Consider the following 15,799-nt stretch of genomic DNA (forward strand, 5'->3'; position numbering starts at 1 on the left):
AGCGGAAATCACAAAAATGAGTTCGCTTTCCGGTGCAGCGGTGCAGCAGACAAAAGAAAGGGGAAATCTTGTTGCCAAATTGAAATGCAATAAAATTTACACTTGCAGCAACAGCAACAACAATTACAATGCACTTGGTGGACTGGACCAGGCCCTGCATTTATGTTAACTACATGGCAAACGGCAGAAGCAGTCAGCAACAACAACAACAACAACAGCAGCAACAAGCACAGACAATGCAACAAGTTGTTCATAGCACAACATACATGTGTACACCACACAAATGTGTCGAGATTGTTTTGTTTGCCCTCGCAGCTTGCAATATTTGTAGTATAATTCATTTGGCTTCACATCGCCAAAAGTTATGTTTCTTGGCTTAACGCAAATAGGCAGAGAGAGAGAGAGAGAGATAGAGAGAGAGAGACATATTATTATACATAAATACATGCATATAGGTGTGTATTTTTATATCTTGTCTCTTCTTTGTGTCGTATTCGCAAACGTTTTCTTGTTTGAATATTCTCTCTCAGCTCTAAGCGCGGCTCCTCTCGACTCCCTTCTACCCATTGACCCATGTTAAACTGAGAGCAATTGCATTTTCAATTCCTCTTTATGTATTATTCGTAAACGTTTTTTATTTTTAATATTCTCCTTTAGCTCTCTCCCGCCATTTCACTCTTCCCATTCACCCACGTTACACTGGGAGCAATTGTTTCATCAAGTCCTCTTTCTGCTCTATTCGTAAACGTTTAAACCACCTGCCTGGAGCTATGTTTTTTATAGTACAGCGTTCTCTTCTTTGAAAGTTGTTTGTATAATGGCAACAACTTATTATTGCTTTATCATTGTGTTATATTCGTAACCGTTTTTTCCCTATGTTTTCTCTCGGCTGTGAACCTGGCATAAGCCATCCCATATTTTACACTTTTTTACAATTCTTCTTTGTGCTGCATTCGTAAACGTTTTATTAGCAAAGAAAGCTTTGTATGTATAAATTATTAAAGCCAACTATTTATAGGCAAATATAAAGCTTAGTCTTAAAGCGTAGTTTATTTAGACCAGTTGCTGGAATTTAAAGTTGGGCTAAAGCTTGTGCATCGATAAAATGTTGTCGCCTGTGTGGGTTTGGGGTAGAGCGACAGCAAACAGACGGACAATCGACATCGCAAACGCGAATGGACATCGATTGCAGCATTGTTGGAGGAGGAGAGCGAGAGAAACGACGTTTTCCGTTAACATCAATCTTGAAGATCTGCTGAAGCTATAAGCGAGACCCCAGCGCGATGGTGGTCAATGCGGAGCCAGAGCCAAGGGATAAGAAGTGGATGCGCATAGTGTATATAGTCAGGTGTGTGTGCCTATGTGTGTGTGTGCGTGTGTATGTGCGTGTATGATAAACTGCAAGTCTAACTAAATGACCTGAGGACTATTGTGATATTTTATTGTATTAAATCGCATCCGACACACGACGACGACGACGACGACGACGCCGACGAAGACTAAAAGAAGAAGAGTGAGGCAGCAGCAGCAGCAGCAGCTAAAGAAGAAGCAGACAACGCTTGAATTTCGAGTTTGGAAGTTCGACGAACGATCGAACGAATCGAAAGGAATGAGAGCTGCACAGGAAGCGCCAACTTGCGCCAATCTTTAAGCGTGTTATTAGTGTTTCGGCATATTTATTTATTATCATTTGGCTAAACTTGAAAAGACCAGAGCGAGATAGGGAGAGGAGAAGAGAGAGAGAGAGAGAGCGAGAGAGACCACGCCTGATCATGACAGACAGAAATGAAATGAAGCAGAGCTCGGCTCAAGCTGAAGTTCAATCAACGTTTGATTACTTAACTTTTGGCCCCAGCGGAATGTGCTGCTCACATTGATGACATAACTCTCGGGCAGGACTAAAGAAACGTTACGATTTTACTTTTATTTACTTTTTAATTTTTTTTTTTATAATTTTTTTCCATTTTTTTTTTGGGGAATTTTTGAAATACGCGTAATTTCTACATTTAAAGTGCAAGTGCCGAAACTGAGAATTGGACGCTGGGGATTTCAAGTTGCGCCCCAAGATCATTGACCGAAATGAAGATCAAACAAAAAAAATCCGACGCAAACGAAGCAAGAGGATGCGAGCCACAGCTGAGCCAACAAGGAACAACAACATCTGAGGGCCAAAAGATCCAAGACAATTAGTTTAATTATGTTGAGAACACGGGGGCAATTTTCGGGCATGAGGTGACAACGATGCGATATGATGATGAAGAGCTCTCGGCAGCTGTGTGGCTGCCTATGCGGCCCTAAGCCTACTTCAAATATGGCAAACCAGAGGGGTTTACGGGGTGGTGGTGGGGGGGGGGGGGCATGCTGTACCCATCAACATCATCAATTGGGTAATTTTAGCTGTGTGCAACTTGTTAGCACCGGGTCCCGCATGCGGCGGCACTCAGTGAGGCCTGTCAGATCGTTGACGTCGCAAGTCAAGCTTGGGCGAGGATCCAAAAAAAAAAAAAAGAGCCAAAAAACAAAAACTAAAGCTCAGTCAACAGCAGGCTGCAGCTTCTGAGAGTCTCAAGTCTCGAGTCGCGAGTCGCGAGTCTCTACAAGTCTCGAGTCTCCATATCATTAGTTGTAATTGATCCTGTGTGATCTTTTGATTTTGCGTCAACGCTGACGGTTTTGCATACAGCCCCGAAACCAAGCAAGAAAACATATATATATATATATATGTATATATATATAACACCAGCAGCGACTTGTGGCACGATCAGCGGCAGCGGCAGCGGCAACGACAGCCCCCGCTGTGCCCCTCCAAGTCCAGCTACTGCCCGGCCCCTCATTAACATGATCATCAACGCTGTCGTATTTGCTTGGCTGCTTCAGCAAATTAAAAACAAGAGGGAATCAGCTAACAACTGACCGGCCGAACTCTCAATACCCTTGCATTTCATTTTATAATATGCCAAACCCAGCCAGCTAGCTCTAAGATCTAACAATAAATCAATAAATATAGGTATATGATAGAGGGAATCAGTTAATAACTGAATTGCCGAACTCTCAATACCCTTATATATCGTCCATTAATATCTTTGAGAATGTAACCTTAGTTGCTTTGGTTATGCTTTGTCAACTTTTAATTATTTTTCAAACAAATGAAAGACAATTAAGTTTTATATATTTTTTATATAATAATAATATACTCTGAAGTATGAAATGTTTTTAAATATGTCATCGATCAATGTTGAGCAGCTCGATTTAAAGAAAAACTTTAAATAAGGAACACACTGATTCTCTTAAAGCCGAGTTTATTTATGATATATTTGCTAAATAACAAGAAATATAATACAAAAAATAAATTTATATTATTTATTGTCGAAGAATCGAAATGAAGAAATGAATTCTTTATGATAACTGGAAAACTAATGAAGTTTGGGCACAGCTTAACTTGTATATTTTTGCCTTGATTATAATATTTGTAACGATAAAGAATCCTCGAATATCTTGACTTTGATTGACTTGATTTTAATTACAATATTTGAAATGAAGAAATTAATTCCTTTGATATCTGGCAAAGTAAACAATTGTTTAAGTTCAACTTGTATTTCCTGACTTTGATTATAAGAATTCTTTCCTGCAAACACTTGACATACAACCGATCTAAGCTATGACAACTTTATGATATACTGAACCGATACGCGTTCTTTCGATCCATGTTCTCTGTATCTCTGAAGCAGCTGTATCAAGTTGCATGAATTTGGCCGCACTGAGAGTCGAGTTCGCTTGGGCTACTCTTAATGGGCAACACATTTTCCAAACAAATTAGAATACCCCTCTCTGTTTCGAGTGTATAATGAGTGGCATGGAGATGCGCTTTGCATGCGGCCCACGTTGCGTCGTGTGCCGCGTTCTCAACGCACTGAGTGTCTGTCGGTCTCACAGGAACTGGGTTTTGCTTCCTCCTGCACTGTCTCCTGTCGCCTGTCTCCAGTTTCTGTCTCTGTCTGGTGTGTATTCGTGTATGTGTGTGCGTGTGTGTGTGGAGAGCCCCCATGGGCTCTGGCTGAACGCATTTTATGCTGGTGCCTTGGTAATTGCCTGGGTCCTTGGCATCATTTAAATAGCTACTGCGGGCGAATATTTAACTAACTAAGTGCTGTCAATATGCCCCGCTCCACTTGTAAACCCCAAACCCCCTAACCTCCCCCCCCGCACCCTTATCAACCCCCCTTTGGTAGCGGTCAAGTTTGTCTCTCGATTTGCATATATTACATTTGAGCTACTCAGTGTGCTTCTCGCTCTTTTTGCCAATAATGTTTTAATTTATGTGCTGCAAATTTTGGGCTGGCACCGGAATCGAATTGCCCATTCTGAAGCCATGATCAATGCCCACAAATGGTTGGCGCTGCCTCCATGGCCACGACCACGACCACGACCACGACGACGACCACGACCACCTCCTCCTACCTCCCGGGGCGCATTCAGTGTCATTTAGTTAATGGGCCATAAATTGCTGCGATTTAAGAGTTTGGCCAGCAAATTAGACTGGCGAAATTTAAGACACGGGTAGTCAGTTATATAACTACGGAGGAAGCGGGTGTTAAAGCGGGGGAGAGAGAGGGAGATACTACTCAAGTGGGTAATACATGAAGCAGGAAGAAGCGATTTCCATGTGATTAAATTTTAAATAAACATGTGTCTAAGCATGTTTCAAAATATCTGAGATATCTCAAATCATTAAAATGTTTTCTTTATAGAAAAAATAATGGTGTAAGAGGAAGTATAAGGCGAATGGAAAGCGAAAAGCTGGGGAGCTAAAAACTAGGGGCTAGTTATACTCTTAACCTATTGAATTAGGGTATATAGGGTATAATGGCTGTGTGCAAATATATGCAAAAATAGGAAGCATCTCCGACCCCATAAAGTATATATATTCTTGATCAGCATCAATAGCCGAGTCGGTCTAGCCATGTCCGTCTGTCTGTCCGTCTGAATGCGTCGATTTGAGAACCTATTAGAGCTAGAGTCTTGAATGTAGGCTCTCCAACTTCTCGCGCAGTGCGATTTTGTGCCCGATAATCGATAACTTGCCCCGTTTCCAAGCAACCGATACAAAATCGATATTTAAATCCTGTTTTTTGAGCAATTCTCTTAGGCTTTCAGAGCTAGAGTCACCAAATTTGAAATGTCGCTTTAAGAATAGTATATACAGATCAAGTATCTATCATTTGATAGCTATCCCCAAATCCTTTCCTTACCTTGAGCTGAATTTGGCGTTGGTAGAAGTAGGTTCAGGAGTTAGGCACTCCCGACTAGAGCTCCCGACTCGCTTGTTCTTATTTCGATTTGTGGCTGAATCTTCGATCTTGGCAAAGGTTTTCAGCCTAATCTTAGCCTGATTTTGGCTCTGTGTTGATTGTTGCCCCATGCCATATTGGCCAGACGGCCCGAAAGCCAGTTGCTGCAGCTTTGGGTTTATTTTGAGCGCCGGCTGATGCTTTCCATGGAAAATCAGTTGATGGCAAATCTGAAGCGCCGTTAGGCGTTGCCTGCTGCTGCTGCTGCTGCTGTTGCTGCTGGCTCCTCTGTTTGGGTGCTCGGGGGGCGTTGCAGAGTTGCAAATAAAACAAACGGTACATTTGCAGTTGGTGGCAAGTGGCTGGAGACCGGAAGGTTCCGCTACTATCGACGGGCGCACATCAGCAAATTTGTGAATTTTTACGCTGTTGCAACACGCGTGCGCTCTCCTCAGCTTAATACGAGTAATCGCTGGGGAACGCCGCGGATCTCGGTGGGGCAAGTGGCAACTGGCAACTGGCAAGTGGCAATGTGATGAGTTGCCAGAGCCACCGACAACAACAACAACAACAACAGGAACAGCTCCAGCCTGACGATGATGAGGACCAGGAGAACGTCTCTGATGCTGATGGTGTTGATTGTGCGCCAGTCAAGTGTAAGCTGCACATTAGTCAAAAAAGAACCAACAGAATAAAGCAAACAAAAACACAAATTCAAATGTGCACGACTTATCGATACCCTGTACCTACCCTGAATGCGTGAAGGTATCCAAAAAGTGAAACTATACCCGAAGCTACAGACCAAGTTTGCCGTATTTGGCTTTAATAGTTTACGAGCTATGCTCAAAGAACCATGTTCAAAAATCGATATTTATCGATATTATGAAAATGAGAGAAGATATCGAAATACGATATGCATTTAATAAGCCAGTATATATCTAAAGCTAGACAACGTTCATGCAGACGGACATGGCTTGCCTCCAATTGGTCTTTTACCCCATTCTTAAACATTTTCCATACAGGGTATCGAAAGAAGTTGAAAATAAATAAGTTGCGCAGAGAACTTAAGCGGCTTACGCGCAGCAAGAAGTCTCATGAATGAAACCATACGCAATAACCCCAATATACCCTCCCTCCTGTGCGCCCAAAAACGTTACCAAACTCGATTTGTGGCCAACAGGTCAGCGACGTTGCGTCTCATCCTCGCTGTTTTATTTTTTTTTTTTTGTATATCCTCACGCTCGTTGTGATCGTCTAAAATGGAACTGGAATTTAAGCCCAGCATTTGTTGTGCCTGTCTACAGTCTTTTAAACCCGACTGTCTGTCTTTCTTGCTGTCTGTTTGTCTGTCTGTCTGTCTGTCTGTCTATCTGTTATTATGAGCATAGCAACTATTTGTGGAAGTTTGCAACGATAAGCTCACTTGAGGCCTAAAAAACGTTCGAGTTATAGAATTTTATTATAGCTTGTGCCTGGGCTTCGCACCCGGAAGCATGCTGTTTACTTGGCCTAACGACATGGTCAATTGTTTTTGGCTTTCCTTTTAATTTTCAAATTATGAGATATTATACGCTATATATAGATATATAGACATCCTCATTCATTAAAATAATATTAGACTTTTTATTTTCTTTTTTATAAACTTAAAGCAGAGGAAAAATAATTCAATTGATATATATCAATTGTAAATATATAAATTGGTGTTAAGAAAAATGTATAATAATAATAATCAGACTAATAATGATCATGTTTATGCTAATGATATTGATTATGATAATAAAAATAATAATAATTAAATAAAAAAATAATAATGATATTAATAATGATTATGATAATGGTAATCACAATGATAAAGATTTTGATAATTATAATAATAATAAAAATAAAAATAATATTCAAAATAATAATAATAATATCAATAATGATAATGATATTGATAAAGGTTTTGATAATGATATTGATAACAATCAAGTTTTTTACGAGATCATTTAAATTAAAATTTTATTTAATAAGAAATTCACAAAATGGTTATCAAACCAAAATCGTGGCTTATCAATATAGAAAACTAGTGACAATTTTTGGGCTAAACTGAAGAGCATTTGGAAATCGGCTTGTCCAAATGTGCGCTGCTGTCCTGTCGTGCAATTTTAATTATGAAGAGCAGCAACAAAATCAGCCCCAGCCAACGAATGGCAGCGTCTCAGTTTGGGTCTGAGTCTGGCTCTGGGTCCCCGGCTCTGTGCCTCAAGTCTGGAGTCTGTAGTCGGGCGTCTCTCAGTTGGAGTCTCTGGCTGTCGCTGTGGCTGTCGCTGTGGCTGTCGCTGTGCCCGGTGTCTGGGTGCAGATTTTCAATGCGCTGGATCTTAATCCACTTGTTCAAACGCTGTTGATATTCATATGCTTTGTCAGTTGATTCGCTAATATGACGTCTGATGCGGCTGCTGTTGCAAGTTGGTCGGTTGCCCCGTTGCCCAGTTGAGCGGCAAACCCATTCGTTTGGCTGGGGCTGCGAAAATTTGCACTTTTGACTTGGGCGCACACAAAACTTTTAATTTTGCGCGGATGAGGCAAAAATAAATAAAGCTTGAATAATGGCTAAGCTACCTCAGCAGCCAGCCAGCCAGCCAGCCAGCCAGCCATCCAGTCGGGCAGTCAACAGCTGGACAGAGGGCAGGGCCAGGGTCAGGTTTTGGGCCCCATAACACATCCAGCGCTAAAGTCACTCATTAAACACAATTTTGACTGGGCTGCAACATTTGCCGGGCGCTTGCCGCAATTTGCTACAATCTTAGTGCGGAACTCAGGGCTGCTCATCATCTGGCAACCAGGAGCAGCCAGCACGTAGCACGTAGCAGGCAACAGGCAGAAGGCAGAAGGCGATGTATTTGATTTGTGCCCGATTTGATTTTGATTTTAATGCGACTCGCGCGACTCTGCCCTGGACGTGTTTGTAGTGAGTGGAAGTGCGTCGACGAAGTCGGTGTTGCTCGCTCATCAGCGATAATGATGGGCAATTATATAGAGAGCGAGCTCCTTTCACAAAGAAAAAATAAATATATATATATATATTTACTTAAAAGATTCAAAATCTTCACAATCGTGGCAAATCCTTGAGAGAGTGCACTTGAAGAAAATACCGTAAGGGCTGGACTTAACTTTGGCACAACATTTCTGTTAACTGAAATAAAACGAAACTTTCTTGATTAAAGCACATAATGTATATTTAAAGTTCTTTTACGCCTAAATGTTTATAGACTTCAGCGTGTTCGCTTCTCGTTCGTTTTTCTCGGAATATTAGGAGATATGCATACCATAAATATTAATTTTGTTTTTCTTCGTTCTCATATCTGAAGTTTGTAATCTACTCTAACATTAAGTCAATATTAAATACAACATTTCGAACTAGTTCTTATCTCAAAATGTTTTCAAATGAAAGAAATTTTATATATTATATATTGCAAGGTATACCTGTATTTATGGACATTCTTTAAATATTTATTTCATAGTCAAGTGTTTTTATTATTAACAGGAGTCATTTGTGACTCTATTAAGTACTAGGGAAATTAATTACTAGAAGAAATTCATCGACTCAGCCAGAGCAAAGATTTTTGTAATCTCAACTTTTTGTTATTTCACTTGTTTTGCACCTTATTAGGCGTATTCTTTATGACAATGATAATGTTAGTAATGATAATAATAATAATAAAAAAAATAATAACCATAATAATAATGATAATGAGAATGATAATGAGAATGATAATAATAATAATGATAATAATAATAATAATAATAATAATGATAATAATAATAACAATAATAATAACAATAATAATAACAATAATAATAACAATAATAGTTATAATAATAATCATAATATTATTTAAATTAATAACAATAATTGCACTTTATATCAGAATCGATTGATTCAGAGCTCAAATATTAAGCAAAAAATGTAATCGAAAATTAATGTTAAAAATTCATTTTAATGTGATTTTTATTTTTCCGAGTGTTTCGATTTGTGTTGTGGGCCTCGAGTTGTTTATTTTTATTTTCCCTTTATTTTTGTTTTTGTTTTTTTGTGTGCATCAGTTGTCAATGGGCAATTGATATATGGTCTGTGGATTCGTTTGTCGTTGTCTAATGCCGCATTACTTCATTAAGCGAGCGGCCGACTTTTAATTATGCGGCGCAGCGCAGAAGAATTTTAATTTGAGCTGCGCTCCAGAGTAGTTCCACCTCCTCCTGCCTGCCCTGCCGGCTCCTGCTCCTGCTCCCGCTCCCCCTCACTGCTGCCGATGCTCCTGCTGATCTACTGACTTCTGTGTGCAATTCATTGTCAGCAAACAAATGCGAATGGCTGGTGATGAATGCTCTGCAGCCACGCACATGGGCAGAAGGTGGAGGACGTGGACGTGGACGTGGCTGCTGCTGCTGCTGCTCCACACAGGATTCGATTCTAAGGCGCATTATGCGCACAAATTAATTTATGTGCAGGCACGGGAATGGCCCAGACGCGCCAGCCTCAATCTGGCCATACTACTCAGCAGCTGAGCGCAATAGGGTTATTTGGTTAGTGCAGGCTCTTTGTGTGCATCAGCGATAATTCTTATTGACTCTAAGGATTTCTCTGTTGGTGGCGCCATCTGGCGTTCGAACTGTTGCGCCTGCGCTGGCAGTAGATGGCGACACTGCTGAAACAATTTTGGTCATGTATTGTTGTTTCATAAAAGTGCCGTTCTACTTACTATATAGGGCGTTAGCTGATAGGCTAAATGGCCTTTAAGCGTTTTTCAGGTAGAGATCTATATATATTAGTTATATCATAGACCAAGCAACGCCTGGGAATCTATCCAGAGTATCACTTAGAGTATATTCATCATTTTATAGCTCTTCTGATTATTATTATTATAATTATCTTTATTAATATCTTTACTAATATTAATATCATTATTATTATCATTATAATTGTTATAATTGTTATAATTATTATTATTATTATTATTATTATTATTATTATTATTATTATTATTATTATTATTATTATTATTATTATTATTATTATTATTATTATTATTATTATTATTATTATTAATATTATTATTATTATTATTATTATTATTATTATTATTATTATTATTATTATTATTGTTTTTCGTAGTTTTATTATTGCTACCATTATTTTTATTAAATTTAATATTATTGCTTACATTGTTATTATTATTATTATCATCATTAATATTAATTATAATTATTATTATTATTCAAAAAAGTGCTTGGGACTGCAAAATTTTGTATATATTGTGCCTCTCATAAGGAAATATAAGTTTTTGGCATATGCGTTTTTCCTGTGTAGTCCCTAGTTAAAAGAATTGTTCTCTGCCTATCGCTGGACAATTCTCTGAATTGTGTTCTAAAATGACATCAGGGCATAGTCCGAGAGAATGTATTTAGATAAGTTATTCTCGGAGCCTCCCTGTTATTATGGCTGAAAGATAATTGTTAATACCAGAAGTAATAACAACTATTTTTCCTCATGCAAAATCCATGAAAACTGAACTAAAATTCTAAAAACAAAGAAATATTCTTCGACTTTATAATAAATATTGTAAAAATATAGATTTCAGTTGTTTATGGGACATTTTTCTTATATCATCGCGAACATTTTGTATGACATACATTCCACTGCAACATTTTAATATATATTAAGTGATTTTCTCATAGTTTGTGAAACTATAAAAATACAGAGTAAAAAGGAATTAAAACTAAATTTCTTCTAAAATATACCCTATAACAGACAGTACGCAAGCTGCTATTGCCACTTACAGGGTATGGTAGGTCGGTCATTTATAAGCTAAATCTGAACTAAAGTGCTTTACTAAGTGCAGACTTTATAAAGAAGCTTATGGGAAAGAAACGTAATTGCATAACACTGTGAATATCATATATATGTAGGGTATATTTTAGATCATGCTCTAGTGAGTTAGCTGATTGATGATTGATTGATTGATAGACAAGAAAACTGTACAGCACGCGCATCAGTCAACATTTAACAGGGTATTTTGCTGTTGTTGCACATGTGAAGCACCTCTCAACTGGTTCACACCACAATTTGTGCTCTGCGGATTTAGTTGGGATCTGTGTTTGTTTATTTGTTTGTCTTGGCTTTGCCTGGGTTTTAGGCTGGGCTTGTGCCTCGTCTTGAGCGTCTGCTCCCGTTGGGTAGCTGGCCGCGCAATTACGCGCTGCACTTTGATTCCTTTTGGCCGTGGCTGTGGCTGTGGCTTTGGCTTTGGCCTTTTGGGGCCACAATTCAAAATGTTCGTGTTTAAGCGCTATTAAGTGGCAAAAATCGCGCGCGCATCAACTTTGCGCCCAGCGCGGATGACTGAAAGAGTGGATGAGGCTGTGGCTTAGGTGCTCTGCTTGAATCGGCGGCTGTGTCCATGCTGAATCTGAATCTGTGACCACGCGCATGCTCAGTCAACGGCCTGGGCCGCCTGCGTGTTGCTTATAATTAAAAAAAACATGCCAAGCGCGGCAGCTCAATGAGCAGGAGCAGAAGGAGCTCTCTGGACAAGTTGCAGGAGTACCTGCTGCAGTAGCGGTAGCAGGATGGGCCAGCGGCTGGGCCAGCGGCTGGGGCGGCAAGGCCAGGTCTGGCCCGGCCTGGTCCTCACACAAACAGCAAAATCAACTTATTTGCCTTTCCATTGAAATAATTAGTTCAAAGTTAAATATTGACTGGAACTCCGAGCCACAGAGAGATCTGTGCAACTGGGCGCTGACGTGTGCGCCGGTCTACCAAGGGGCGGGGCAGACGTGGGCACGCCAGGAAGAGGAAGGCTTATCGCATTTAGGCGCGGAATTAATCGATTTGCGTACCGGGTGCGAAAACATTGGTGCGGCTTTAATTGATGCCTGCACAGCACGACAATATCTACTGTAAAAGGGGGAGAGTGTGTGGACTCGAGGGAGCTCCTACTGGGAGCAGCGGGTCGCGGTGTCAGTCGATGATTGGATAAAGTTGTTAAACTATTGATTAGCTGCTCCAACTGATATTCGCAGAAGACTTGTTGCCCCTTATCGCCGGAGCATGTCAACGTTTTCGATTAACTAGCTCAACGATGCGACCAGCAAAGCGTTCGATCACAAAAACAGATCCGAGTGTTAAATAATACTTCAACATTAGATAACTATCTGAGATTAAAAAACCTGAGCTGCTGTTACCGATAAAACGCAAGACCAAGGCTTAAAACTAGTTTTTAATGCTAATTAACTGTGGTGCTTATTTGGGGCATATTGTTTTTGTGCAATTGTTTGTAACAGGCAGAAGAAAGCATCGCCGACTTCATAAATATATATAAACTAACAGGTAATCCTGCAGGCCTTGCCTGTGGCATGTTTTGTTCTGCAGGTTTTCACCCATTTCCCAATCTACTAATAAATGTACCCCACGTCTAAAGTTATATTTTACATAGATAGGAGCTCCCGACTAGGGGATACCCTGAACCCTCTTCTTTCAACAGGCGACAGGTATAAAATGAAAGATTCTTGATATATGTATATACTATTCTAGACTCTTCGGTCCAGATATATTGACTATAAACAAGAACCTACTTTTCGACCGATTCGGTTCGTTCCTTTTCGTTCCTATGGCAACTATATGATATAGTGGTCCATAGTAATATTATCATTTTCGGCTTTTGTTATTGACTTAAGATAGTAATTTCTTTAGATATTATGCCCAATTGCCAACAATTGCTGTTTTTTATGTGCTTTATAAAACATTTAATTGGAATATTTGGTCTTTTACTTTCAGCTAGCTCTAGTGTTGATCTATATGAAGAGCTGACATTTTCATTAGCTGAAGAATAGTTGAAAATGTTTAAGGACCACCTTCTGAACGAAGCGCAGTGTGAGCACAGCAGGCTGACCAGGCAATTGGCATTGTGGAGTGTGTGGTCCTGGCCAAGAACAACAGGATGCAGGCGGTCAATATACTACAAAGCATGGTCCATGAATTGCATAAAAACTAAAAGAATGAACCCGAGTCAACTCGCAAACCGAGAATAAGAGAGAGACGACCAACAGCTCAATTAACTAAGGACTAGAATAGAGCAATTGAGAGGAACTCCTCGGTGCTGCGAAGACCCAAGTTGTGGAGAGTGGAGAGGTGGAAAGATGCATAAGTAGGAACCAAGCGGGAAGCGCTGTCTGCCAGCAATTTCCGGCCACTGGACGAAAAATTGAATTGTCAGGCCGCAAAAGAATAAGTAAATGCCGAGCATCAACAGGACGAACACACACAGCACACAGCTGGACACAGTTGGCGGAGGGTAAGTGAACTTCCCACTCGATCTCGATCTTGTACTCGTACTCTTACTCGTACTCGTATTCGTATTGTATCCAAAAACTTGATTGAAATACCCTCAGACGGATGTCCGGCGCTCACGCGGAATTCAATGCAGCATTTCTTTTATTTTATTGGTGGGGGCTCAGCTCTAAGCGTACCGAGAGTTACAGCCAGCTATAGCGCTGACAGTTCTGGAGTTCGTAAAATTTATGATCGCATATAGTTTCGTATCGGGTCATAAACTCGATGAAGACCAATCGGCGCCGTGACACGCGTTTGCATTCGCACTGTTTCCCTAGAAAACTATACCAAGAATGAGAAAAAGAGGGAAGAAAAATCGATTAAATATAAAAGAATTCTCCTAGTTTCGATATATATATATTCTGTGCACACAATTGCCATTGTCTATTCTATTGTGAGTGTGAAAAGATTGAACAATGGCGAAAACGTTTGGCCAAATACGTTTTCAATTAGAAATTTACGATTCTCGGCCATTGTCTGCGGACTGCGTGTCCTTTTGTGTCCATGTTTGTGTCCTGTGCGCAGCAGCCTTAAACAAAGCGTGCGACAGCAACTGCGACTGCATATCAAATTCATTAGGATTGCCCCAGGCCAAATGTCGGCCAAAGCTTTGACTTTTCACTGTCACACTAATCTATTTCGTTTTGGGCTCTGTTTCTTTTCGTATACCCTTGCAGAGGGCATCATAAATTTGCCAACGAAATGTGCCACATTTCAGAGTTCCATATAAAGTACATTAATTCTTCATTAGCCGGCCTGCAGACACGTTGTCTAGCTGTCTGTTCTATGCGAACTCGACTCTGCGTACAGCTAGGCTGACCAAAATTTGGCATAGCTTGGTTTGTATGCTCTGAACCCATTGAAAATGGGTAAAAAGTGTATAATGTATTTGTGGAAATTTCGATCTATGTCTATATAAGATATTTGAGGGTACTATTTTCACATGAATTTTGAACAAAAGTAATGTTGCCATATTTAGATGCACAATTGATCTAGAGGACAAACCATGGACACAAAGCCTAACCCTATGAAAATCGGTTGAGTTTTGACCGACTTATGGGAGTGGAAAATTTCGACCTACATATGTCTGCTATATAGGATATTTTAGGGTACCATTTTTACATGAATGCATGTGTGTGTGTATGTGTGCACATAATTACAGATATTCTTGCGATTTCTTGAATAACTTTTGTGTTTCTTACCCGATCTGGATGAAATTTTCAGCTGTAGATCTTTTTCGCTTAAATTATAATTGTTTATATTTTCTTTGACTTTGATACAGCATATAACTAACTATGGGACATAGCTAATTAACATGTCTGCAAGTGTATTTCATTTTCATTATATCGAACTTAACTGTTCGCACTGATTGCCTTTATTTATTTTTAGTCCATCAACGACGTCGGCATAAGACCTGCTCGCTCGAGCTGCTGCTCAGGAGCCGCGTTTTCGCTCGTTTTGCACATAAAAATTAATACGAATTTCTTCTTATTTTGTTGTTGTTGTTGTTGTTGTTTTAATCGTTCGAGCGCTGTAACGACTTTTGCGTCTCGAGCTGGTCACTGGGTACGTTGAGATCAGGTCTCTTCAGCTGGGATCTGAACTCTGATCGGGTTTCGTAGCTTTGCCTCGGTGACAACTGCGGCGAGTTGTCAACGGTTCGCCCCGGCTCTGATTTATGCCAGCCTCGCTGGCCATTCGCTTCTCTCCTCCAGTTGCAGTATATAAAAATTTGTCAATTTAATTGAATTTACAATTTTAGAATTTTTGCAAAACTGCCCGTTCGAGCAATTCAATTTTGTATTTTAGAATTTTTATCATGATTGAAATGTGCATTGTTCGAAGCCTTTTTGAATGCCACGACTTATTACAACGACTCAAGCGCATTGCCAATTGCCAGAGACAAGTTCCACCTCGCCTCGCCGTATACGTAGACGAGGTGTGACGAATTCTGGAGGAGAGTGCTCTATTTGGGATATACAAGCTTTCTTCTATGCATACATAGGCAAAATCTCGAATGTGTTCTTGAGTAACTTCGGTCCGATCTTTATGAAACTTTCAGGGCATAAATATGACATTCGAATGTGTGTAAATACTTAAGCCCAAGATTATAATTCCTTTTTTACGTTTATGTCCA

Source organism: Drosophila montana, unplaced genomic scaffold (genome assembly GCF_035044405.1).
Source record: "Drosophila montana isolate Dmon_TW-CO22-7 unplaced genomic scaffold, ASM3504440v1 contig_2482_1, whole genome shotgun sequence".
Lineage (NCBI taxonomy): Eukaryota > Metazoa > Arthropoda > Insecta > Diptera > Drosophilidae > Drosophila > Drosophila montana.